This window comes from Periplaneta americana, chromosome 10 (assembly GCF_040183065.1).
Source record: "Periplaneta americana isolate PAMFEO1 chromosome 10, P.americana_PAMFEO1_priV1, whole genome shotgun sequence".
Taxonomy (NCBI): Eukaryota; Metazoa; Arthropoda; class Insecta; order Blattodea; family Blattidae; genus Periplaneta; species Periplaneta americana.
Window position 1 is genome coordinate 34,192,026 of NC_091126.1, and position 27,020 is coordinate 34,219,045.

The 27,020-nt window shown below is 35.6% G+C and overlaps 1 protein-coding gene across 2 annotated transcripts in view; it reads right to left on the reverse strand.

Moving 5' to 3' along the window:
* Nucleotides 1-27,020, reverse strand: part of LOC138707587 (cadherin-like and PC-esterase domain-containing protein 1) — a 496,436-nt gene that overhangs the window by 270,411 nt on the left and 199,005 nt on the right. The window lies entirely within an intron of this gene.

Below are 27,020 nucleotides of genomic sequence, written 5' to 3' on the forward strand. Positions count from 1 at the left end.
CGAAATGAGTGTAATGTTGAAAGGTACTTGTGCAGATATAAACATATCATACTCGTGGGTTTTAGTTCGAACTTAAGTTTAAGGTACAAATTACATTTACTTTAAATGCTATTTAAGTGATCGTGCTTCATTTAATTTAGGATGTTCCATATTATTATTATTATTATTATTATTATTATTATTATTATTATTATTATTAGTATTAGTTATTAGTATTATTGTTAATTGTATTTTTTATTAATTGTGTGTATTATTGTCATTATTGACTGTAATTAGTTATCACTGCCACCGGGTATATACCCATTGCAGTGTGAATAAATACATACATACATACATACAAATGGGTAACGGATAAAGAGTGTATTGGAATATGCACCGTCGTGCAGAAGGGAGAGGGAGAAAGCATACCCGTCAGCAGCCATGGATACAAGCTAGTGCATCACTTATCCGCGGGTAAGAGGCGCTAGCCCAAGGGTGCACTGTGCTGATGACAGCTGCCTTAAGAGGTGAAACTTAACCATTTCCCCCTATTACTACATATGCTAGTGGATTATAGTGATTTTTTAGTTGTCAGGTTGAATTTCCTTTTGCCAACTTTGTTTCGAATTTCGGTACTGACAAATACTATAGTGAGGGTCACGTAAGAATAGTTTCTAAAAGGGTAATTTGGCCGTCTCTTCAGTGTTGCCAACTAATATCAGATATCATCAAAGAGGGTAAAATCGCAATGATACGTACTGAAATAATAATAATAATAATAATAATAATAATAATAATAATATAGTGTTAACAATAACAAAGTCTTGCTTATTTACCACATCTCATCTTTATGTTGCGAGGTGTTTCCTAAATGGTTCAATAATTTATTTATGAAATAGTATATTTTATTCCTGGACTTCTCGCATATTATGTTGGTAATTAGGATTAGTATGATGTAATATTACAATTTATTTTGTCAGGCAACATGAAATTTATTGCATTGACTAAAGAGTTTACGATTCTTGAAACCTAACCTATAAATGTATTTACTTAATCGCATTTTTCATCAGTTTGCTTTACTGTAAACCGAAATCATTGCTGTCAACATAACAGTTAAAAAGTAACTGCTAGATGTAGTATTTGTCAGTACCCGAAATTCGAAACGAAGTTGGTAAAAGAAAATTCAACCTGAGAGCTAGAAAATCACTATAATCTACTAGCATATTTAGTAATAGTGGAAAAATGGTTAGGTTTCACCCTTAGGGTATTAAGTAAGCTGATCCGGACTATACAACTGGTAGTTACTTTCTCACTGTTATGTTGACAGCATCGTTTGCTTTTGAAGATACTTGCCAGTGTTCATGAAACGAAAGTTACTAGCGAGCGTTATTTGAAACTTAAACGTAATTGAACTTTAACAGTATTAATATTAATAAATAATACAGTAGTAATTAATAAATAACCAGCACACACTTTAAAGCGGTATTAAATTTTCGGAGTTCGTACTAATCATTTCACGTGGTCAAAGTAAATTTTTAGGTTAGGTCTCATCAATCATAAACTCTTTATTCAAACCTATTAATTACATGTTGCCAGACAAGCTACATTTTAATATTAGATCAATCAATAAATCAATTAATCAACCATGACAGATAAATAATTACAAAAATAATTATTAGTGTTATTGTTTCAGTACACATAGCATTGTGATTTTACGTGCTTTGGTGATGTCTGGTAACAATTGGCAACATTGCAAAGACGGCCATATTAACTTCTTAGGAAGTAATCTTACGTGATTCCTGCTATAGATACAGGAGAATACATAGCACTGTAGCATGAGAGCCCGCTTATTTCCACATGGACTTGTGTAATTATATTATTTGGAGATCTGATTGAACTGTGGCAGGAGAAACAGGAATAATCAGGGGATTTCTGCCACATTAACACACTCGAACAACAGTAAAAACCTGACACGCACTCGGGAGATTCTGGATTACCTAATCTGAGGGGAGAATTTTGTAGTTTCCTCAATCGTGAAATATTAGGAATCTAATAATTTGAATAACCAATTGACGTTCTGGTCTCCACTTCCACTACAACAAAGATAAATAAAATTCTGAGTCGGGAAACATGAATCCATAGTTGTACAGGATGGCCGGTAGATAGCGGTAAAATGGAAATCCAATATACCATTCCCATTGATCAGTTACTATATGCTCTCGCAGTTAAAATGACTGAAATAAAACCTAGCCGCGTCTGTCCCCCTCGCGTATGTGGTACCTAAGAGGTTACGTCCAATTTCGGCTTTCCCTTCAAAATTTTCTAGAGCTCTCGCAGTGGAGCAGCGTAACCCGGAGTGAGACTAGTGGCCAACAGGCTTGGAGCTCACATACTTAGTTTTGTACAGCCCCCAACCCCTTGCAAGGACGCGTTTTGCGTACCTTTTAATTTTGTCCTCCCAATTCTCTTTCGATTTTTCGATTTTTCGATTTTCGATCTGTGGCTCAAGCACTAGAGCGTTGGTCTTCCATCAAGGCGGCGCGGGTTCGATCCCCGGTCACGTCGTGATGGAATTTGTGATGGATAAAACAGACTTTGCAGAGGATTTTTTCGGGGTACTCCAGTTTCCCACCAACACTTTTCACCTCCCCTGATTTCATATATCATCTACTATAGTAAAATAGACTGGGGTAAAGTCCGGGAATAGTACGGGTTTCCGATGCTGATGTAGGAAGAGCTTGGAGCTTCAGGCCCCAGGGGCTTATCAGGCTACTCGTATGCGAATGGGACCTGGCTCTATCAGAGACTGAGGCAGGATGGCCCATCTGACAACGTGGGATGATCAGGAAGGGCTTGGGGCTCTACTCGTCAGCGAAACGGGACGTGACTATCAGGGGATGAGGCAGGATGGCCCACCTGTCTGTGCCGGATTCACGAGTGCCACCAGGCGACCTGTCAGAGTTTGACAACCGTCGCATATAAAGACGCGCAATGGGTCATACCGTGCCTAAGTGTACGGACGCTTTCCAGCCTACGTAAAACCGTGCAAAGCCAGGCCAATGTCAAAGAATCTGCCGAGGATAGAACAGCAGTTCTTCTCGTGATTTATATACGCTTTCGTCGGTTTCATGCTTCTGGAGAGGAATTATCGTTATAAAACTTTCTGATTTATTCTTAAAAGCTGTAGTAAATGTTTAAAACTTGAGTCATTCATAAACATCAGACAAATGATTCTAGCGTGTCATCAGGTCATACAACTGTTAGTAATACTGTTATTTACCAACAGAGCGTTCTAGTTCCTTAGCGACATCAATCTCCTGCCAGGTAGACACAATTACGACGTTCTCAAGTTCTGGATTTATTTCCTCCAATTTATTTCTTTCTCTGTCTTTTACCCTTTTCGTTTTCGCTTTATGAACGAAAATGTATATGATCAGGAGAGAAAATGTAACAATTTTCAATATCCCTTCTTCCTTTTTCCTTTTGTATCTTATGTATACCTTAACAAATTTTGTCTCAACAGATATAGCTTCCTTCTTTCTTGCGTAATAAGAGAAAATTCATATGATTAAAAAAGAAAGAATTTTCAATATATCATTGTTTCTTTTACGTCTTACGTAATCCTTGCCTTATTTTATTTCAATAGAAATATGGAGTGATTCAAGAAGTATAACCCACACTTCAGAGATCAGTTCTATAAATCAATCTGGCCAAAAATATATGAAAACAAGGTCAAATTTTAAGAGCTACAGATGTTTTAATGCTAACAATGTAGAAGTGGTTGTGAGCAGAGTTAAAGGGAACCAGATAAAAATACACAGTCAGATTAATAAAAAAAATACTGCATTGGACAGAAAATAAGGATACCTCGATTTCAACACAGCTTTTTGAACATTCGTTTCTCTAATTCAACGCGCTTGGCCGTACGGATGTGAATCACGCGTGTAGCATTTCGTAGCTCGGGACGACTGATGAGCGCAGCAACGTTCACAATAAGACGAAGTAGTTTTTCTCTTGTTTGTACATTCGTCTGACACAAGGTGAGCTGCTAATACATATGTCACCTAGTGTCTAAAGGGACATCTTCTGATGTAAAATTGCGAAATACTGAATTTAGGCCCACACATTGACATCTGGTGTCACCAGACCTGTCCTATGATCCTACCACAGTCTAGTATATACAGTCACGAAGCTTGAGTTTATGAGGGTACTAGGAACAATAGACTGTGCAGGTACTATTTCGCATTGTCTGTAATGAGGCGATAGTAGCGATCCTAGTGGTTAGCAACTATCTATGGATGCATATTTACTACATATTGAGCTTCGTAACTGTATATACTAAACCAGTGGCCGTCAGCACTTGCTGAAATGGGTAAGGAACTCTGCTCCGTCGTGCACAAGGGATAGATACACAGCATACCCGCCAGCAGCGACGATTGCACGCTAGGGCTGTGCCTTGTCCGCGGGTAAGCGACGCTAGCTCCAGCGTGCAGAGTTTTGATAACCGCTGTAATAGACTGTGATTCTACCCTTCTTCCCGTACTTCATGTCACAGCAGAACCCCATTCCCTTTAATGCAGGTTTCACTGAGTTAAACGCAAACATGTTTGAAGATTGTTCACAGCACTACTTATGGAATTTGACAAATAAATCAAATAAACTAAGATTGAAATTCTCCAGTTCAGATTCCCTTCAATTATAAACCCTTCTCTCTGCCACAGTTTTATAAATGGTATACAGAATGAGTCAAAAGTTCGGCGGCATAGACAACGCCCGTTATTAATGCAGATAGGGAAGAATTGAACGAGGGGAATGTTGTTGGAAATATGACGTAGTTTTCAATGTAATGTGCCTGACTTTTCACCGTTGAGGCTGTACACTAGTACGACAAACACGTCAAACCCAATGCTGCCAAATTCGTGGCTTTTCCGCTAGCTCTACCGGATTTTCAGTGCAAAGAAACCAGCGGCGGATTTTCAGGGGAGGCAAGGGAGGCCGAGCCTCCCCTAATATTTTACCAGAACACAATATGACAGTAATAATTTCAGCTGAATTAAGATCACAGACAAGTTACAGCAAATGACGAACATTTTTCCTTTTATATTAATTTTACTATTCACTACGACTAAGATGTAAGTTATATAAAGTCGACCACATCCAGTACAAATAATTCGTACTGAAAAATAACAGATAGCGCTATAACCTGTATAGTCGATATCTAGCAGCCTGCAGTGTCTATGCGAGAGCGGGAGAGAGGAGTCGGCTACATGACGCTACTTCCCGGTAGCCATGACAACAGCAGTTCAACCAATAAGATAGCTGGTTAGAAGAGTGTTTAAACTTGACTAGAACGCGCGAAGGGAGCCGATTTGGAGACGTCTTACCCATCGCTCACAACTGTAGGGGAGATCGGCCTAAATTGACATACCATTTTGTTTTCCTTCAATATTATCAAAGTAATTAAAATTTTTGATGTAAATTACTTTTTTAATATAAACTATTATTATAGTTCTTCATTCTACATAAAGAAATAAATGATACACGTGAATAAAAAATATTCAGAAAACATTATGAAAAGCATGGAATATGTCACTTTAGGCTTATATGTGCCTAAAGTGACATAGTGGTACAGTTTTTACTTTAACTAAGTGCATTATCAAAAAAAAAACACACAAAAATTACACAATAAATTTTTCTCCTATCATTAAAGAAAACACGTTAATAGAAAACAAGAGTTAAGAGTCTTATTTGCATATTTCGCATATTTTCTTTGCTCGTGAAGAAATACCTGCGCATTCAGCATGAGCCTATATTTTACATTTCATTAATTGGAACCATGTTTCTTTTGGCTTAGACTGACTGTAAAGGTCGTTACAATACAAACAAGCTTCATCATCATCATCACCATCATCATCCACATCATCAAACGAATCATCAGCTTCTTCTTGTGAGAATTCCATTCATTTTTTCACTATCCTTTTCGATTGTCGTTGAACTCTGGATTTCTTTTCTTCTGCCTTTTGCTTTGTCATTTTAATATTTGGGGTACTGGTCAGTTCAGTTGGCCCTTGGGTTGCTCTACGTTTCGCTGTAACTTTATCTGACGTAGGCAAAGGTGAAATTTCTAAAATAGGAACTTTCAAAGCTACAGCCATATCACAATTTTTTTCATTTGAGGAAGCATTAGTGTCTGCAGCATGTGATGGTGATGAGGATTCCTTGGCAGCATTAGTCAAATATGTAGATGAAGAAGGAAATTCTTCTGCATTACCTGGCTCCTTGGGACGATCTGTTTTCTCAAATATGTCAGCATTCACTGGGCAGAGTCCTGTCTTCTCAAAACCACTTTGAGCTGTTTTTACACTAGCAGCTTTACCAAATGCAACTGAAAGAATTGAACTTATTTGATATTGTGTAACGACTCCACCAGGATGTGCCTTCAACCATCTGGTAATCTCCTGGTCATAGAAAATCTTAAAGGGGCCAAAGAATGCAACATCAAGGGGTTGCATACGATGGGTACAGTGGGGAGGCAAACAAACCATAATTACTCCATTTGTTTTAGCATATTCTAGCACGACTAGATTTTTGTGACTAGAATGCCCGTCCAAAACCAAGAGAACCTTATCTTCCAAGCTCGCCTTCACATGCTGGCAAAAGTGCTCCAACCACTGCAAGAAAACCTCTCCCGTCATCCAACCTTTCTCCTGAACAAGTCCTATGTTCCTACTGGCGCACCATCTAACAATTCATGTTTCCAATTCTTACGTGGGAAGATTAGGGCAGGAGGTACAAAATGTCCTGTAGTTCCCATGCAACACACCGCTGTAACATGCTGTCCTCTCTCAGCACTTGTCAAGCATCCTACTGTTTTTCCCCATGGCAGCAAATATCTTTCTTGGTTTTTGAACCGTTGATAAGGCACTTTCATCAACATTATAAATTCGCGTCATACTGATATTGTTATCAGTTATAACTCTCTCATATGTTAAAAAAATTAAAACTCTTGGCTTATTGAAACCCATATCACGAGCATCACTTGTAGGTTCAGGTTTTCTTAGAGAACTGTCAGGATTACATTTACGAAAGTCAATCAGACAGTCTCAGCCTGCCATACGAGTGACTTTATTGAAACGGTGTTCTATGCCATTCATTTCGGCCAGCTGATATGCAAGTATTCTTACTTCAATAGCCGTCAATCCAAACATTCGAGATTCTAACAGCTTGATGTGATCAACGAGCTCCCTTTCTAGATTTTTATCAACAGTGCATTTATAACGTCCTAGACCTTTCTCAGTGCCACGTAACATTTTGTTTTTCCCTTTTGACACTCTTCTTCTGAGAGTTGCTTGTGGCACACCATATTGCTTTGCAGCTTTAAACCATCCCAGTTCTTTGTTTTCAACAGCCTGTATAGCTCTTTGCATGCAATCTTTATCCCCAACTTTGAAAGTTTTCCATTTGTATTGCCCAACCATCTGTAAAGAAGTTAATATATAATATTTTGGATCAAATTTAATATTTTCAATTTTTCAAAACATTCAAAATTTTATTTATAAATTAATAAAGCTTCTTTTGAAGTTATTTCAGTATTCGTAATTAGGCTAATTTATAACATAACACATTATAAACACAGATATTTCATTATATCTGCAACTTTTAATTTGTCCGGGCAAAGTGACATAACTATGTCACTTTACCCTGATCAGTAGTATGTCACTTTAGCCTGAAACCATCTGTTGTACATAACTTAAAAATTCCGCCATTATAATTCCACAATCACGTCAACCAAAGTACTGCTGCATTGCTTAATATTTGGTATACTAGAGTATTCAATACAAACTCTATTTAAAACAAGCGATATGACATAAGAAACAAGAAACAAATCTTACCTCAAAAGTTTGAACAATCTGTATTTGGAAATGAACTTCCTACGTAACACACAGTGCGTCTTGAATGCTACCATCAATAAAGGTTATGTATTCCCAATGTAGCAACACAATACAACCCGGAAATGCAGCGAGATTTGTGACGTTTCTTAGAAACACTCAGTATGTCAATTTATCCGAGTATGTCAATTTAGGCTAGTTTCCCCTACTGCTTATAGTCACGGCCGGTTTCGGCTGTATTGGGAACTCTCGCTCTTTCTCTCTTCTTGCGTAAAAGTTTTCATTTATGTTGTTAGATTTTCTCTTGTTTGCGGTTGTTCTTGTTATTTTATTCTTTTGTGTTACGAGATGTATTTACTGATACAGAATTTTAAATATATCGAGAGTTTAGAAACAAATGCAGATTTGTCTCTAGCTTTTTCTAGTAGCAGTTATTCAGTATGTTGTGACCTATTTTGATCGGTTTGCGAAGAAAGAGGAACGTCCAGTTAATTTTCTGTAAAATTAGGCTATGTAATATTAATGAGCAAGCCCCGGATTCTTAGGTTCGAATCAATTTTGTTGCTATCTCGTTACTCTCGAAATATTGTTTTTCTTGTTCGTTTTATGTAGAAAGAGTAACATTCTTAAATGTAATATGACCTAAGAAGACCTAATTCGTAGATTAGGACTTAAAGTGTCCCAAAGAGTGACAATCTTTACCAAGCCATTGTAATATATTAACAGTATGTTGTTTATTATTTTTTTCCCCGTAAATCATATAAATTTCTAAACATAAGATTTAAAATCCTAAAACATAAATTTGAAAAACTAATTTTAATTTATTAAAATCTATAAATTCTGCGCTTGGTAATGAGGTACGTCACAGGCCTTATATATATTCTCATCATTCACGTCTTGGCCTCCTTAACTTTCAAACCCACCGTCCGCTACTGAAAGAAACCTTTTTTATATTGATAACATGAGAATTCAGGGGAATTTCATTCCTGCCAACCGATTCTCCCTGAAATTGTATTGGCAACACTGCTAATTATCGTCATCATTTCGTAATTTAGCCGATACACTACGTATCTAAAATCCGGTGAAACTAGCGGAAAAGCCACTAATGCGGCAGCATTGGGGCTGGCGGGTATGTCGAACTAGTGTACAGCCTCAACGGTGTATTCTACGTTGAAAATTCAAGCACATTAGTTTGAATACTACATACTGTACTTCCAATAACTTTCTCCTCTTTCCATTTTTCGCTCTCTGCACTAATAACGGAGTTTGTCTATGTCTCTGGACTTTGAAACACCCTGTATACTATTTTTTTTACCAACACTACTCTCTTTTGTACTTACCGCCCGGAAGAATCCACGCTAAACTCTTCATCGCCCTTTAAAAGGCATTGCATTGCGTCTGGTTTGAACCCGCCAACCTTGGATCCAGTGGCACGGTAACCGCTATACCACCGAGGACGGCCCTTCTGACGTCACACACCGCACAGTATGACCGCTGCATCCAGCTCGAAAGCACAGTAGCTATAATAGCGCCCTAGACTGAAATGGGAGAGCGGATTGTTGGCAGACGAGACGAGAGACGAGTGCACGAGTTATAACGCGTGCAAAGCGCTGTAAACTGCATCTACACGGTTCAATTTTCCATGCGCGTACGTATGGAACCCGGGAAGAATATTGTAAGGAGCAAGTTTAAAGCGCGCGTTCAATTTAAGATGCATGAAGATTTTGTGTCTACATGGTGCGCCGTTCTGAACGTCATCTTCACTATATATACATATCAATTAGTATTAAATATCGATCTTGCATGCATTGCTTGAATGCGAAAAGTTGAAAGAAAATTTGAACCGTGTAGATCAGGGATGAGACGATATTAGCTCCCAATCATTGTAGAAGAGCTCGACCTTGATCACGAGCGCATAGCGCATCCACTGTAACGTAGACAACAAGGATGTACATGCACATGCAGCGAATAAAGGCAGCAATTATTACAATAACTTGCGTTATTAAATTTCTGGCTATGTAATAGGGCTAATTACTCAGCTATTTAATATACATGTACATATATAAACAAATCGCAAAGGGAAGGTTTTTTTAGGAACAAAAAGAGAAATAGGAAAAATTAATTGTATGTAAACCATTTTATTGTTAAAAGCAATTATTTATTATGTAAATACTTCACTTCATTGGTTAGGAGAAACTAATAGGGCCTACCTGCTCGACGTGTGTGATCTCTAAGTACTTTTGAGTATTTGTTGAAAAATAATAATGACAATATTGATTGAAATAGAGTATATTGATTGTGTGATTGTGAAAATGTAGTCCTTACTCTCCAGTCGTGATTATGTAATGAGTTTTCTTAGAGTGATTTGTGAGATGCACGTAACACGAAAAAAACAAATTGATTAAATGAAGATATTGAGAGCCATCGTAATTTTTGGGGTCAGTCATTTAAGGGGATATGTATGACTTTTAAAACTTCCACAATTTCGGGCAAAATTTGTGAAATTTAAACTATATAAACAGATCTATAATAATATCTGTACAAAATTTGGTGCAATTAGGTCTAATAGTTTTGAAATTATATTTTTAAGTATATTTTATATTGACGTTACTGAAAAAGCTCCTTGCATCAAAGTTTTCAAAATGTTTAGTTCATATTTGCTCAAAATCCTGAAAATGGTTATTGGAATGAAAGTGAATTAGCATTTTGAGTTTAGTAATAGTATAAGTTAAAGTGCAATCAAAGATAAAATATTATTTCTAAATTAAAGAAACACGTAGTCTAATAAAAGTAAATATCCAGAAACAAGCAACAAATAAAACATCAACAATATATTTAAAATAAAAAATGAAAGGAATCTACATACAATCTACTGACCCAAATGTAAATTAATTTACTTTCGATGTGAATTCCGAAATGAATTTATTTCTCTCCTCTCCTGAATAATAACTATATTTTTTCATGTTGCGTCTCATAATGCCGTTATGTGTTGCTCTTTTTTGCAAATGATATATTTTTTTTACACAACAAACACTGTACTTCATCACCATGTTCGAAGCATAAATATTGTATCTTCCACTCTTCCTCGAAATCTTTAAGCGCTTCCGTTCCGTCATGATGCGCTGTGTTCTAAGATCTGTACATCCTTTAGCAATGTTTACAGGTAAAAGAGCTCCGCGCGCGCGCAGCGGGCATAAAAGAGCTCTCGCGTAACTATGCAATCCGGGAAGAATATTGTAAGAAGCAAGTTTAAAGCGCGCGTTCAAATAAGATGCAAGAAGATTTTGTGTCTACATGGTGCGCCGTTCTGAACGTCATATTCACTACGTATACATATTAATTAGTATTAAATATCAATCTTGCATGCATTGCTTGAATGCGTAAAGTTGAAAGAAAAGTTGAACCGAATAGATGCACCTTAACTGAATGAGAGCGTTCTCTTCATCGACGAATTGACCTAATGCGTAAACTTACGTACTGTGGCGGACAATAAGATTAGCCACGTTGAAACAAGTCGTAACGCTCAGTTCACATGAACTACGGAAAATTGAACGTCATTTGACGATAGATTAACTTTTGGTCTTTTCCAATCGCAGTATTTCACCACCGCCTAAAGAAATATGCGTATAATATGTTCCCTAGTAAAGCATGTAGATATGAAAATATGATGTTTTTTGCATGTGTTAAGGTACGAATCTCACAGCTGGACTTGGATAAGCCTTTCTTGAGTAGTTTTTACTGTTTTCTATGTAGGAAGTATTTGATATATCGATGGCTGAGAACCAGACTGTTCTAAGTCCAACTTTTCATAAGAAAGAAATCTGTGTTTCATTGTGTTCCAGTTCTTCCCTGCATATATGAATCGAACAAAATTATAAATATTTCTCTCCATAAGGTTGCTATGAAGCTATTCCAAATTGTTTCATGAAGCTTTGAATGTCAGGAGCTTAAAATAGCTCTTCTGAAAAATAATAGTAAAATGGACTTGGAACAGTCTGGTTCTGGGCCATCTATATCTTGAAGAGGTGAATCACCCAAAACATAATATATATCTGACCTTCCTTGGAAAAACAAATAAGTTTTAACATTCTTCCTTCCATAGCAGACAGCCTAAATAACAAAGAATATTATACACATTTAAATTTCTTGATACAATAGTTGTAACAGTAACAAATGTTAAATTTGTTAGCACATGATAATATGAGAAAAATTATGACAATAGGAATATATAATTTGGTCTTCAGTTCATATTGTATAAATGGTTGTATAATATTTCAACGGAAACTTACAAAGCAAGAAGGACTACATATAAACAGATTTGCTTTGGAATGACGAATTTTTTTACTGAAATTTATAAATTGTCTTGGAATGGTGCCACGGCTTCCACTCATCAATCCAATGACTGAGAAATTGTCATTGTGATATTTTTGTTGGGAATAAATAAATAAATAGATAAATACATACAGTAAATAGATTAAATAAATAAATAAATAAATAAATAAATAATAAACACGAGGAATTTAATGTAGTGAATATTAAACAAATATACATGATTACACTACAAGAAGACACATTATATCATGCACTTTGTTTGAAGGATAACTAATGTATTGTAAAATAATAATAATAATAATAATAATAATAATAATAATAATAATTGTAATAATAATGTCCCGCGCCGTGGCGTCGTGGTCTAAGGCACCTTGCCTAGGACTCGCGTTACGGAATGCGCGCTGGTTCGAGTTCTCATGGGGGAAGAAATTTTCTCATGAAATTTCGGCCAGTGTATGGGACCGGTGCCCACCCAGCATCGTGATGCACTTGGGGAGCTACGATAGGTAGCGAAATCCGGTTACGCAAACCAGCTATAACGGCTGGGGGGGCTCATCGTGCTAACCACACGATACCTCCATTCTGGTTCGATGATCGTCCACCTCTGCTCCGGCATGTGGCCGTGAGGCCAGCAGCGGGCTGGTCGGTCTTGACCCTTCCTGGGCTGTAGCGCCACGGATTATTGTTAATAATAGCAATAGTTGGTTATTTAACGACGCTATTTTTATCGTCGATAGAATTAGTGATGGCGAGAGTATGTAAAGGATGCAGTATGTGCCGCCTCCAACCCAAGATCTTGAAACATTAAGGGGGGAGGTACACCATTGGCCTGCAAAAATGATGTGAAATTCATTTTTTTTATATCTCAGCTACTACTCCAGATCCTTCAACAGAAGCCAACAATTATTAATCAAAATAAACCTTCGATATTAAAAGCCTTCAACCAAAATTTAATTTCCCAACTCAGTGTTATGTGGTATTTAACGTCTCTTGGAAGTGCAAGATAGATTGTATGAAATAAAATAAGACCGAAGTACTTAGAGAAAACATAATTTCGTCCACCAAGGAAATGCAGAATGTTCCGAGAATCGAACTCCAGTTCCTTTGATGAGAAGTACGAGCGGGCGCCTTTGTGTGTCAGAAACAGAAAAATTGAGCTGATTATCAACGTCGATATGGATGGAATAATGCTGACACAACGAGCAGTAGACGGCATATACTTGGTTCTCCGTCGTATTGGGAGAAAGGTGTCGCATCAGTATTCAAGACGTCATCCAAAGCGGCTTGTCTGTGGACCGCACTCACGGAAACCAGGCTAAAATCGATCCTAGGGATTACGTGTTGAGAAGACTCTTCACTCCGAAGAGGCTGCAAGTGCCCTTAGCTTAGTTATCCTTAGTTATCCATCATTTTATGCCATATAAACTCAAGATTCTATAATAATTATTTATTTGATTTGAGTGGTAACTTAGTTTGTGGACTCAGAAATGTAGTCGTGCGACCTGGCCGTGATGCAACTGTTGACTCCGTAATTCCATCACAGACACTTCTAATGGCTAGTTTTCTCCGCGCACTTCTATTTGAGAGATGCTACATTATCCCCATTTTATTTCAGCAGATGTTAAGAAATTATCAGTCACCAGTTGCTTATTCATCTGCATTCATTTTGGTCATAAAACAACTAAATATAGTCCACAGTTTACATAATAATATTCACTGAATAACTGTTAAGCTCCTAGTATTTAAATTAAGGGACTCGGGCATAAAACATGGTAACTGGCATTTTGGTCAAACATGAGATATGTAGCTTACAATATGGTAAGGTGGGTGCTCCTGATATAGCCACCCCCTATTATGAGGCCACCCCCTATTATGAGTTAGTTAACCAAAAAATCCGCTAAACTGCAGCAGCATCCAGTGAAAGGGCATCCTGGCATGTCACTTGATCGTTTTCCATCCAGTCAGGTTGAGCAATATGGCGTTAGTTACCTGTTTTGCGGTTTTCATGTGACTTATTCTTATTTTTCTCTGGTAAGTCTCCTTTGTTTTATGCATGTTTTTCAAAAATTTGTTTCATGAAAACCATCGTAATCCAATCAGTTTTTAATGTTCTGTTGATTGGTGTTGTAGTTGATGGCGTATCTTTTACGAGTTCTTCATAATCAAACGATTTTCGTGAAAGCTTACCTGCTCCTGATATGGCCATATCAAATGCACCATGGCCATATCAAGTTCATTTCACTTTTATTTTTTCACCTGACAAATTTACATGCCTTATAGCTGGGATTACGCAAAAATTTTGTATTTTAAGAAAAACAACCTTTTTTATGGAAAAACCTGTTTCGACTACACTTTTGAATTATAAAAAAGATTATTAAGTGTCATTTTTATTCATTTTACACCAGAATTATTTAATTTTAAAACAACTGCGCTATCAAACTGAAAACAATCACGATTTGTAGAACATGGAACAAGGGTGGCCATATCATGTGCACATGTTCCTGATATGGCCACTAGGTAGACTTTTGGAATTTGGGACTTTTTGGACAATTAAAGCTATTTTATGGGGAAAGGAAATTGTTTTAAGAAAGTCCATTAGACTGGAAACGAGTAAGAAAAAAGTGGTTTACATTTTTTTTTCAAAATGGCAGCTAGAAAAATTCTCAAACCTTAGCATGGCCATATCAGGGACACCTACCTTATTTTATATTCTGCGTCTAATGCAGTAGTTAGTTTTCCAACATCTCACTAGATGGCAGAAGTATACAGATTTTACTTTCCTGGTAACTATAAAAACTGCTATATGTATAAATGTTTACGTATGTAAATAACTTCAAAACACTAAAACGTCACTTACCATGTTTTACTCCCGAACTCCCCCACAATTAATAAATAACGACTTCACTGTGTTAAATTTTCAATAATGATGTTATTGTACCTGATGGACTAGTTTCGATGTTTTTTTTTTATCATCTGCCGAATCCTAGTGCATAGTAGTGAAATTTAAGGGGACACTATACCGAGGGTGAATATTCTTAAAGAACAGCACAGCTTCGGATATGTCACCAAGACATTACTCCACATTTTCCCCCAAAACGTAGTTGATAATGAAGAATAATACAGACTTATCTTCTTCTGAAGTCTGTAATAATTATTCCGTCTTTTTTCAAGAAAGCTGACGCGAGGACCTTCCCTGCCGACTTTTGAATATGAGTCCACTGCTTTGCCTTCACAGTGCTTTTGGTTGTTTGACAAGTAAGGTATTTCTTAGAATCGTATTATAAATTACTGATATCTTTTTTACATTTATTTCTGTTTTAAAAACAGATTTTTGTAGATAATGAACTACCGTACACTCATAAACTAAGACATTATGCTTTCGAGATCATAAAAATTACTTTTGTGTACTTTGAACAAGAAAGTAGGTTTATTTTCGTCTTAGTAGGCCTACACAGTAAATTACTTCATTTTATGCTTCTATTCGGATCCAAGGAAATAGAATACTAACAGAAATTGGTGCGAAATGAGTACGATTTATGAGACCGTATCTGTCGTCATAATGTTAAGGCTGGTTCACAATAAACCGAGAAAGGAAACGACAACGAGAATGGAAATAATGTTAAAATAAATGTATTTAAATGTGAGTATTCACAACAGTTAATTGTGAATTCTCACATTTAAATACATTTATTTTAACAATATTTCCGTTCTCGTTCTCGTTTTCGTTACCGCTTTATTGTGAACCAGCCTTTAGTCCTGTATTCAGCGGCATAACATGTCTCATAGACGAAATGTGCATCAGAGACTTTCAAAAATAAATGTCACGAGCTTATGCAATAATTATATTGTCCTCAGTTTATTGAAGATAAGTTTTTCCTTCGAAAAACATCACTAAAATGAAGGAAGTCACATGAAAATGAAGTTATCACAAGTTTTAGCGTTTGGAATATACTTAGAGCCGCATCGTGTGATCGATTGCTAGATAAGACGAAGACAAGCATCGTTCTTGTCATCAAATTACCGCGTTTCTTACTGGATGTTGTAAAATTCGAATTTAAATTCCATTTATTGGCTGAACGAATAAGGTATCAGCATCTCTTGAAGGTGACACAGACTCAAGCTCCTGTATATCCAGACGAAATTTTAGGTGAAATAATATGATGTTGCACAGATTTTATCGGAGTTCTTTTGCTTTCTCTACCACAATTCTTTTTATTTTTCATGACGAACAATATTCTTACCATCTGTGCAGAAATAAACGGGAACTTAATGCAATGCATTCCTTTCTACGGAGCAAATGTCCGCAGAGTCCCTACTATTTACGTGTTCGGATCTTCATTCCCAACACGCTTGAAATGCTAGCGAGCGCAATTGAAGACCACAGGGAAAAAACATGATAAGTCCATTTTTGTTAATTTCAGGATTATGGCGGCACCTGATGGCTGAATCTAAGAACCTTTAAATGGCATAATTTAACTAAAAAAAAACTGACAAATCAGAATATATAGGAATTTGAAATATGACTGTACAGGGGAATAACTTGACAAGTCCAGGTACAACAGAGTAACAAATTGATAAGTCCACGAAAAGCAACTATACTGTTTTCGCTGTAAGAAAAATCCTAATGTAAACATAAGCACGTTGCTCTCATACCCGTGATTGGCTCCCAGTCGAAACACTCACATGACGCAGGAAAATATAGTTCGTATTTGGAAACCACAATCTTGTACTATTTGAAAATAAAACATTGAATTCTACTTGTTAAATACGATGAAACATTTAACTTTACTCATATGTAAAAAGCTATGTAAAAGAAAAACTACTTTTATATTTTGTTATGTACTATGAACGCGGATGAATACTAACAGTAATACCGAGGTAGCCTGTTCTTGTAACAAGCTGGCATCACTTGAGCTCGTAGTTGTTCACGTAAGCACGTGGTACTGAAGTATGGCTTTTGCATCCTCAACTGTCCATTGTGAAGACATAAGACTTAAAAATAATTTAATTGCAGTAATTATAAAGTAAATGTTTCCTAAGCAAACGAATGCATAGCAGTGAGGTTAGGCCTACTTAACGAGTAACGGGAAATGTTTAACATGAAACAGAATGTACAACAGTAGGCGGGAACACGTACTGAAAATCTATGGCGCCAAACAGCGGCCAATGAAGCCTCACTTCAGTCACGTGCTATTGTTTATATTAGGATTTTTCTTACAGCGAAAAGATTATAGTTTTCTTGCCATACGTTGGCTGCAACTGGCGTTATGCTCTGAAAGTCTGTTGTGATTTCTTGATCTATTTCATTTTCGCTACTTCATAGGCATAAATAATAATGCTGTGCCGTTGATTGAGATCTATGTAAATATTCATTGGCATAATGAGAAATAAATTATAATGTCATTAAGGTGTCCTCAGATAGTGCTCCAACTGTACTGAATGTTATTGAAATCAGGCTAAATAAAGTTACCTGATAAGTATTCAAGGGTAAGAGATAAATATTATTATTTACAAGGAGAAAACCTGATAAGTCGAGGACATTTTATCAACAAAATTAAGATATAGGTTAGCTCATATTACGACCAAGAAAATTATTTCAGTGCTTGTGAGGATTACAACAACACATATTTAACCATAAAACCTAATAACAAAACAGACTGGATTACACGGATTTCTTTGAGAAAGTTTTGAACTTTAAAATTGTTCTCCTTAAACAAGAGGAAAATGGCGCTTATCATGTTTTTCCCCTGTGGTCTTCAATTGAAATTTCTGGTGGACAAATGCGATGTTACATTAGTCTACCTAAGGTTTATCCTCTTTTCACAGTCTTCTCAAATTTCATTGCAACAACATTCTTCATGTCACCTTGTATTTTATAATATTGCACTACAGAAAACTAGTACGAGATTATGTGGAGATGGTCATGCAGGTGTACGGTACATCAATCCAGCATCACTCAAAATCGTAGTAAATTATTTCGCACACTCGTAAGAGGCGTCTAATTTGATAGACTTGTTGGTATTTAACTGCTCCAAATCCACCCGTACTTCTTCCTCATGTACAATATATTGATTGCTCGAAATTCAAAAGTACTTCCGTCCTCTCTCTCTCTCTTTCTCTCTCTCTCTCTCACTGTGTGTATGAGATAAATATACTACAAGTAGTAACATTTGAGATTTTGAGAGAACTGTACCGGTCGCATAACTGACGGTTATCATTCCATTAATGACGTTACGTTTTGAAATTGTGTTTACAGTCAGTACTACATCCCCCTCTCACTACTATGCTAGTAAGTATGTGAACATGACACAGAGATAGCCATTCTTATTAGCAGCGACGTGTCGCTGCGCTTCTGAAATGTTGGCATACATCGCAAACGAGTTCTAATTGTGTAGCGACTACTGTAGCATGAACACCACTGAAAACTGGAATACACAATATAGGCGAGTAAATCTGCAGGTGCACAGTAGGGGTGGGGGAAAAGACGGAGTTTCGAGGTCAGTACAACTAAAGAACGAGACAGTATTATTGGAATCCAGTGTACCTCAGAATCCGCGTCGCTTGTCCTGTTGCTGAATTCACCGTCTCCTGATAGAAGAATGGATATCGAATTCATTAGAAATACATAGAGACAAGTACTTCTGCTGTTCTTTGCATTAAACCTATAGTATATATACAGATTCTGAGCATGCGCAGTATGTTATAAGTGGAACTTGGAAGATTCAGGTGCCCCAAATTTTGTTTCTGTGTCTGTACTTCTTATACACTTCCAAAAACTTAATGATATCGTTGGAATTTCACTTAGGGGCGCTCATTATTAATTTACTTCGACAACAGGCCTAAAACCACGCACACACACGACGCACGCCTTGTGCTTGCAAGTTGCTGCAAGTTCGCATTCAGACGCGGAAAGTGGTGGAGTCGTGTTGGTCACGTGACGGGAAAGTGGACACAAAAGTTGACAAGTTGGCCATGTCAGACGGGGAAAGTTGAAGGAAAGTAGACTTTCTTCAAGCATTTGACTCCAGTAAACTATTCCAGTGTCAATGAGGTTTCAGCGCAGCGGTGACCAAAATTCGAACGGCAGTGATTACACGCTAGAGACAGTCTATGAAGTAAAGGGACGGGGGAGAGGTACTTGACATGAAAACTACAACCAGTGGTGGTTCGTGCACTAACATTGAGTTCTTCATCAACCCGCTAATAAAAACCGCAAGCTATGCTTATTTATTTATTTATTTGTTTATTTATTTATGTATTTATTTATTTATGTGTTTGTTTGTTTGTTACTTACTTACTTAGTTACTTACTTACTTAGTTACTTACTTACTTAGTTACTTACTTACTTAGTTACTTACTTACTTAGTTATTTACGTACTTACTTAGTTACTTACTTACTTAGTTACTTACCTACTTACTTACTTAGTTACTTGCCTATTTACTTACTTACTTACCTACTTACTTAGTTACTTACCTACCTACCTATTTATTTATTTATTTATTTATTTATTTTGCTAATAATCGTAACAAAATATAAAATATACAGAGAAACTTTAGCTCGCCCCTGAAAGAGTAGAATTCGTGCTCAGGGCCGGATTCCTGAATTGAAATTAATAATTATACAATACAATTATAATTAATAATTATACAATACAATTTGCAATTATAGTATACGTGTATAAATTTAAATTTACAATTTTTCAATTTTTATAAAATCCATACATAACTTTTTAAATTTAATACTAGAAATATTCGAATTGACAAGATTAGGATATTTAAATATAAATTTGTTATATATTCTTGGGCCTAAATTACTACTGTGATTAAATACTGTAACAGTGTTGCATTTTGGTTCAAACAATCTTAAAGAATTCATACCTTTTGTTTCATAACTATGAGAATACAATTCAAAATTATTTCGATTTTTATGTATGAATTTTATTAAATATATTATAGGGCCTAGAACTGTGCCTTGGGGAACACCTAGGCCTATATTAATAATTAAAGGTTCACTTGAATAATTGTCAATTTTCGTTATTTGAATTCTGTCGTTAAGATACGATTTCATTAAGTTTAAAGCATTACCTTTGATTCCTAATAAGTCTAATTTCTCAATTAAGATATCATGTTTCACTGTATCAAATGCTTTTCTTATGTCCAGGAAAATACCAATACATTTGTTACCTTGATCAAATTCTCTAACAATTTTTTTAGTAACTTAGTAGCTGTATCAGTAATGTCACTACTGTCATCGAGAGCCAATAATATAAATTTTCTTGCTTCTTTTTAAAAATATTCCTCATGAACACAATCAGAAATCTCCTGAATTCTCTTCTGGATATTTAGTCGAGAAAGCGCAGTTTTTCAAAATCAATTAACAATTTTAATTGCTCAAATTACTTCAGCCTCCTTGATCATTACGCTTTTAAAATATCTCCTCCGTTGGAAGGCTTAATAGAACGAGCTACTTCGTTCACTACTAGATAGCTGGCTTCCTTATATTTATTTATGTCATCTTTCTCTTCATGACGATGATTGAAGGCTGATTTCAGTTCTTGGAGCTTAATAGCGCGTTTCATTACTACACTAGCACGTAATATTCAATCAGTTTCTCTATATTATTATTATTATTATTATTATTATTATTATTATTATTATTATTATTATTATTATTATTAAATCAATAACTAGTAAATAACTGATAATAGCCATCAAAAGATTAGAAAAATTAAAATGGAGATATAGCGCAGTGTAGTAATTATATTATACTTCAAGGGAAGATGTAGGCCTATTCAATTAATTATTATTAGGCCTATATCATTAATTAAATATTAATTCAACATTAGTAGAACCTAAATGTCTCACATCTGCTGGTCTAAAGCATAGCATAAATTTTGGCCCTCGGTTGTACAATGCTTTAACTAAATTACACCCAGAACTTCTAAGATGTAACCCTCTAACATATAACAAGAAAATTAGAAACGTGTTAATATCTTCAATTTGATTAAATAAATTTATAGCATATGTGTATGAATTAATCAACCTATATTATATTTGTATTCTATAATTTTGAAATATATATTAGTCCTACTTTTCACGTGCGATATTATTCTTCTCTAGTGTTAATATTATATTATATAATTCCATTACCGTTGTAATTATATTTTAGTTCCTATTTTATTTTACTTATTTATTTTTATTATTATTATTATTTTATTATATCTGAACTGCGACCGAGCACGAGCGCTGCTCATTCGGTCTCAAATTTTGTTAATACTACTGTATCTTCTTTTTATATTGCTTGTATTATTTTATTTCTATTTCTCTTGTTTGTTTTGTAATTATATTCTTTATTCTGTATATATTCAGGCACGTATATAAAAGTTATGTTAACACTTGCTGATAAATAATAATAATAATAATAATAATAATAATAATAATAATAAAACCTATTATACCTGTGTATTCAGCGTAATGCCCTGTAATGTCGCTTCTATATACTATTACTAATTGAACCGTTGAGCAAAGCAACATATTACATTTTCTCCGACAGAACAGCGAATAAATTCCTCTTCCCATTCTGTACGAAACTCTCTGTTCCTGCTAGAGACAGAGGGTTTATAGAGCGACATGGTACCGACACTGCTTACCTTCAGTACATGAGCGAGACAGAGAGCAATGTACAGGAAACTCCCCTTACCAGTGTGAATGTCTTTGATTACACGATACCCAGTTTGGTCACCGCTGTTTTAGCGTCATCTACTACAGTCAGCCCGTGATTTATATACTGTTGAAGGCGCAGTGATTCGAAGTCGTTTGCAAAAGAGCTTCAACAAGACGTGACACTTGTGGCACTTTAAGTTTGTTACCTACGGCTACAGGAAATTCCATGTTATTCTTCATTTGCCCTAACATTCCAAAATGTGTGGATTCCATTGTCTGATACGATTTGAATGCGTCATCGTAATATCTTGCGACATATTCGCTGTCGTCCCTGAAGTCCGTTGTCGCGAAATCAATCCTTGACATGATAAGGCATTGTTACATAAAGTATATTGAGCTACGAAAAACGGAAGAAATTCGGTCCGACCTCTAATGAGGCAAACCAAAACCGATCTCTTGTTGTTACGTCGTCTCCTCTTACCATGTGTATCACTTCCCTTGATTTGTTTGCCATCCTTCGCCCCTCTCCATCAAATTTTCCGAGATAAACAAAAGCGCAAGCAAACATCGAGATTCAGGACGGAGCTCAAGGTGAGGATGTCGTCGCTCTCTGCGATATCGATATTGCATCTTCTTCTCTATGTCCGCACGTGGATTTTTTACAGCTGAATATAGATTTGAGGTTTCTGCAGCGGTTAGGTTGCGGTGCACAGTTCCAGCTCTGTTGTTGGGTGCGAGTTTCCTAATTTCTGGAAAGACGTAATGGTACTTTATAAAAAAAAGCGGGTCCGAAAATGCGGAAAATCTATGAACTCCGTATATTTCTTTATTAAATTTATTGTATTCCATTGATCTTACATCTGCATTGTAGCTTTAAGAGTAAGGTAGGTGTCCCTGATATGGCCATGCTAAGGTTTGAGAATTTTTCTAGCCGCCATTTTGAAAAAAAAATGTAAACCACTTTTTACTTACTCGTTCTCAGTCTAATGGACTTTCTTAAAACAATTTATTTTCCCCCATAAAAATAGCTTTAATTGTCCAAAAAGTCCCAAATTCCAAAAGTCTACCAAGTGGCCATATCAGGAACATGTGCACATGATATGGCCACCCTTGTTCCATAATCTACAAATCGTGATTGTTTTTAGTTTGATAGCATAGTTTTGCTAAAATTAAATAATTTTGGTGTAAAATGAATAAAAATGATACTTAATAATCTTTTTTATAATTCAAAAGTGTAGTCAAAACAGGTTTTTCCATAAAAAAAAATTAAGTTGTTTTTCTTAAAATACAAAATTTTTGCGTAATCCCAGCTATAAGGCGTGTAAATTTGTCAGGTGAAAAAATAAAAGTGAAATGAACTTGATATGGCCTTGGTGCATTTGATATGGCCATATCAGGAGCAGGTAAGCTTTCACGAAAATCGTTTGATTATGAACAACTCGTAAAAGATACGCCATCAACGAAACACCAATCAACAGAACATTAAAAACTGAATGGAGTACTATGGTTTTCATGAAACAAATCTTTGAAAAACATGCAAAGGAGACTTAACAGAGAAAAATAAGAAGAGGCCACATGAAAACCGCAAAAAAGGCAACTGACGCCATATTGCTCAACCTGACTGGATGGAAAACGATCAAGTGACATACCAGGATGCCCTTTCATTGGATGCTGCTGCAATTTGGCGGATTTTTTGGTTAACTAACTCACAATAGGGGGGGGGGGTGGCCATATCAGGAACATGGCCATAACAGGAGCATCCACCTTATATGTACGTGAACGACCACAAATATTATCAGAAAATGCAGGCTCTATATTTCTAAAATTATATAAGAAATTGAACTCACAATTATTGGATAAAAATTACAAGATACCACAACAAGACTTATTAGAACTTAAATATGTGATAAAAGTGTAAAGGTTACTAATAATATTTTTCAAACCAGTTTTATCAGAGTATAAAAAAAAAACAAAAAAAATCTTCAGTTACATCATTTGATGACCATAACATTGTTATGGTCTCTCTGACATCTTTAATATTTTTCCTGCATGTAATAAACACTTATTTCTGAAAAGTAGACTACGCTGAGACATGTAGAGTTGTTTATTATAATGAAATTAATTCTTTATTTGTTCCATATAAAATATATTAAAATTTACATGTTTTGTGACCTAATGTCTCTATTTTCAAAGAAATGGGCATTATTGTAGTCCACCTTTTCCGTAAATGCATGTTAAATCAGTGTACAAAATTTCAGAATTCTATCTCTAATGGTTGTGGAGTTATGAAATAATACGTGTGAAAATTGTCAAATTTTGGAAAATTTAATTTAAAGTAAAAGCTGAATTCTAAAAAAATATTATTAGTAATCTTTTTAAACTTTCATCAGATATTTAAGTTCTAATAAGTCTTGTTGTGGTACCTTGTAATTTTGTCCAAGTGTGAGTTCATTTCCTTATAAAAATTTAGAAATTTAGAGCCTGCATTTTCTGGTAATATTATTTTGTGTCGTTCACGTACACAGATCCTTAATGTGTAAAATTTGAACGGTACACAAATTAAAAATAAATAACAGACACATTAATTCAATTTACAAATACAAGCAATTCATAGTGAATCCGCTAATTTTTTTATTGTGGGGTAGAAATTATTCTTCTTCTTCTGTAAGGTGATTTAACAGGTTTTTTCTAGCGGAATTGAAAGTGAAAAAATTCTAACTTTTTATCAAATTGTGAAATCATGAGAAAAAGCTATTTAATAGCGATTTATCAGTATGATGTTATTTTTTCAAACGAAAAGCGCATTATACATTAATTGAAGGCACTTTTTTAAATACAACTCAAAACATGTCTATAGATTATCTATTTATCAATTACTGCTAAGTTTCACAGCCATACAGAACAACCGGTAATATAACTGTTTTATAAATTCTAACTTTCAGATTTTTGGACAGCAGACTGGATGATAAGAGCTTCTCAACCGAATAATAACACGCATTTCCCATATTTATTCTGCGTTTAATTTCCTCCCGAGTGTCATTTATATTTGTTACTGTTGCTCCAAGGTATTTGAATTTTTCCACCTCTTCGAAGGATAAATCTCCAATTTTTATATTTCCATTTCGTACAATATTCTGGTCACGAGACATAATCATATACTTCGTCTTTTCGGGATTTACTTCCAAACCGATCGCTTTACTTGCTTCAAGTAAAATTTCCGTGTTTTCCCTAATCGTTTGTGTATTTTCTCCTAACATATTCACGTCATCTGCATAGACAAGAAGCTGATGTAACCCGTTCAATTCCAAACCCTGCCTGTTATCCTGAACTTTCCTAATGGCATATTCTAGAGCGAAGTTAAAAAGTAAAGGTGATAGTGCATCTCCCTGCTTTAGCCCGCAGTGAATTGGAAAAGCATTGGATAGAAACTGACCTATACGGACTCTGCTGTATGTTTCACTGAGACACATTTTAATTAATCGAACTAGATAACTTAGACATTTAATTTCAGACTGCAATAAATGAATAGTGAGGTAGGCAAGACATGACTAAGAAGGAGAAACCTAAGACAATTTGCAAGATTGTCCACTGGAAGTCTCAGAAAATGGGAAGACATATAGAGTGAGATGTTGCGAACCGAAAAATGTAAACATAAGAAAAAGTTGCACTGTGCAAAGTCAGGACACACAGCTTACACGGATGCGTTAGAGCTGCAGTTACAGTACGGAAGAGATGTTAGTTTTGTTACTATAATTGCGTTATATTCTTACCATAGCTGTCTGCAGTTGATGTAGTTACGTCATCAGACAAGTTTCTGTCAGTTATATATCATAATTCTACTGAAATGATTACATCGTAATAAATTAGCCAGACCATTAACTCCATCTACCATCCGGTCATAAATCAACTGACGGTATAATTGTAGAGCCATCTGTATGTTAACTTTTAATGCTTCTTTGATTCTTAGATTTCGTCGAAAGATGGTGCAAACGCTGAGGTGAGATATTTAGGAGTTTGTGTTAATGTAGTATCTTATAAACAGTACCAACAGGATTCATAAATATGAATGTAATTCTAGGATTAAATTAATTACAGCGTCACATATAATATGCACCATGTATTACATAGTCTACACAACAGTCTACATTGATGCGAACATGCATACATATATACATGCATGGCTACATACATACATACATACGTACTTATAGTCCACAGCTGTGGGGTAACGGTTAGCACGTCTGGCCACGAAACCAGGTGGCCCGGGTTCGATTCCCGGTTGGGGCAAGTTACTTGGTTGAGGTTTTTTTATTATCCAATTTAATTAACCTTATTTCACCCTGAGGTATATTAGGATTATAGTTGGCATGAAAATACATATTTTATAACCAATAAACAATAGTAAAGTGATAACATAAAATAGTGGTCACAGTTACAATTTACATGAATTATGTAGCAGCATGCACATTAGTGAAAGAATGGATCCTGTTAAAGATTAATGAGATGTTTGAGGAATAATCAATATAAAAGGTACACAAGAATGTCTAACCGTTTCAGAGTAAATCACGATCTTAAAAATATAATCAATAGTAGATTAATAAAACAAAGTTTCACTTTCACTTTCAAATTAATACTTAATTCATGAACAATGAAACAGTTAAGAGTAATAAAGAAATATTACAAGCAATGATTTACAGTTATCAGGTTGAGGTTTTGTCCGGGGTTTTCCCTCAACCCAATATGAGCAAATGCTGCGTAACTGTCGGCGCTGGACCTCGGACTCTTTTCACCGGCATTATCATCTTCATCTCATTCAGACGCTAAATAACCTAAGATATTGTTAAAGCGTCTTAAAATTACATACATACATACATACATACATACATAGTTATCTCCACCGATTCAGAATTAAAGATAGTCCAATGTGCGTGTGTGAAGGTGGGGAACAATCAGTCGACCACATTATATATATATATATATATATATATATATATATATATATATATATGTGTGTGTGTGTGTGTGTGTGTGTGTGTGTGTGTGTGAGAAACTAAAAACACAAAGGGAAACATTAAAGGCATGTGTAATTATGAGTGGAGGGAAGTGGCCTGTTGAAAAGAACGAATTGGGAGTAACCTATGTAAAACATTTAGAAAA